At 46.1% G+C, this 2,500-nt stretch overlaps 1 pseudogene across 1 annotated transcript in view; it reads left to right on the forward strand.

Annotated features, from left to right (window-relative positions):
- Nucleotides 1-2,500, forward strand: part of LOC139914997 (rho guanine nucleotide exchange factor 2-like) — a 58,258-nt pseudogene that overhangs the window by 42,441 nt on the left and 13,317 nt on the right. The window lies entirely within an intron of this gene.

Here is a 2,500-nt window from a genome sequence, read left to right on the forward strand (position 1 = left end):
ATACAATAATTGACGCTCATTTGTTTCAGTTTCTGGACTTTCTGGACTTGCAAGATAGTTTAATATGACTTTTTGGTCATCGGACCTTCATCAGGCAAACATTAAACAACTACATGACATCATAGGATAAATAGGGCAGAGTAAGAGGTTACAGACTAATGAGGAGAGGTTATTCCCAAGGGGACACCTGTAGGCCATCCTCAATCAAGGTCACATGGCTTAGGATCCTCTAAGTGCTTAATAACCAGATGTGTGATGCTGTTAAAGGCATCGTCTTGCCTGTAAGCGAATTGGAAGCGGTCCAACTCTGCATCTATGTCTTAAGCATGGACATCATGTACTTCTCAAAGCATTTCATCACAATTGTGGTTAAAGCAACAGGCCTGTAATCATTATTCTCTATTGGACCAGGTTTTTTTGGAACAGGCGTAATGATGCTTTTTTCCAACAATGTGAGCTCACAGACTTTTGCAGAGTAGGACGCCATGCTGGGGTTAGCTCCTCTGCTCTGGTCTGAAAGGAGTGCGGAGGGCCTGCACATTTCTTTGTACATACATGTCTAAAAAGTGATTGGACCTTATGTGGATCAACCACCAGTCTGGTGTCAGAGTCAGTGATCGGGAGAGTCTCTTAAACATTATTGCATTCAAGGGTCAAGTCCTGCGTTTCAAACCTGAGATAAAAGTAATTTAATTCATTCCTCAGTGGTGATGAGGCACTTCCTGTTTGGGTTCATGTTGTTTTGACCTCATTAGTGTCCCACAACTTTTTAGACTTCATTGTGGAAAAATTCTGCTCTATGATTTCCTCATGTCGCTTCCTTCCAGCATTTGGTTAAGTTCCTTTTGCACTATGTTCAGTTGCACTCTTAAGTTTGCGGTTGATACAGTCTTTCACCTCTTTTGTTACATAAGGTTTATTGTTGGGATACACTGTTATTTCTTTCTTGTTAATCACATTGTCCATGCAGAATTTGATATAGTCTGTTACTGTCTCGGTGGCCTCGCCCACTTCCACATCATGGAAAATACTCCAGTCTGTACAAAGGAAACTTCCCTTCAGTGCCTCTGTACTGTCTGACCACACATCCACAGCCTTGACCTGCGGCTTACTCTGAAACACCGTCCTGTAGGTGGGTTCAGGTGGACCGTGTTATGGTCTGAGTTTGACAGAGGCAGCTTTGCAGTAATCCAAGAAGCATTCTTAACGTTTTCACAGCACTTATCTAAAGTTTTGTGTCCCACACTTTCCATATCGCTCAAGCCCAGGGAGGCCAGCTCCAGTTACAGAGATTAAAGTCTCCTAAAGTGAAGCCGGGGGCTTCAGGTGTGACGGACGCTGCAGCTGGTGAACGCAGTCCGCTGTTTGGGCTGCAGCGCTCGCCGCATTCCCACCGGGCGGAACGTAGACCGAACAAATGAGAACATTCCCAACCTCTCTTGGAAGGTAGAAAGGTCTCAAGCCCAGACACAGCACTGCCATTTCCTGACGCTTCACTTCTCTCTGCACAGGCAAGAGAAAATCCCTCAAATTGAGTCAGAGAGTGAGGGATCTCCTGATGAAGCCGGGTCTCTGAACACCATGGTGCTTCCTTCCCGGTACTCAAAGCATGCGCTGGCGTTGGTACGGAGCTCCTCCAGTTTACCTCCCAGTGACCGCGCGTCGCTTAACATCATGGAGGCGTCTGTGGCGTCTTCGCTCCTCGGCCGCCTCTTCTCCGCAGACCGGCTGCAGTCTCTCAGCCTCAGGCCGGTCCGTGGCGGCGTGAGTCCGCGGGTCGCCGTGGCAGCGGTGCGTCTCCGGTGTAGGAGAGCGGGAACGCATTTTCCACACGTGCTGGAATTGTTTGGCATGTTGTGAAGAGATCCACAATCAGCGCTAGGATGAAAACATGTTCTAATCTAACTTTACGTTCTCGCAGCCGATAAACATACAACACTAAACTAATAAAACAATAAAACAAGAATACAAGAGGAGGAGGGGGTAAATGAATGAATATATGAATCTGTTCATATGTGGCCCCAGTTCCACTTGTTATTTCATGCGTCTCTTATCCCGATAGCATCCAGATCTGATCGATCCACATTCTCTTCACCCCGGGCCTCATCAGCGTCTCGTCAGCCAGGTAGAAATCTGACTGCATCTCTCCTGCTCTCCTGTGATGTCTGCAGACGGCCGGCGCCACAGAAACTCTGTTTTTGTTTGTATTTCTGTGTTTTCTTCAAGTCAGACGGCAGCCGCTACTACACAGATTATAAAAAAACACTTTAGTGAGAATGTGAAACTGAGCCATGCTGCGACATGTTGGAGACAGTGGGGAACGGCAACTTCATGATAAAGTAGTGAAATAAAGTAAAAATGGCTTTTACACTCAGTTCATTTCCAGGCCGACTCGACAGAAAATTAGAAATTCCTCTGATAATAATATTCTGTCAGAAGAACGTCTGAAACTAAATAGATTCTGTGTTGGCTTGTTCGTCCAAAAAGCATCAACATTACA

The sequence above is a fragment of the Centroberyx gerrardi genome, chromosome 12 (assembly GCF_048128805.1).
Source record: "Centroberyx gerrardi isolate f3 chromosome 12, fCenGer3.hap1.cur.20231027, whole genome shotgun sequence".
Lineage (NCBI taxonomy): Eukaryota > Metazoa > Chordata > Actinopteri > Beryciformes > Berycidae > Centroberyx > Centroberyx gerrardi.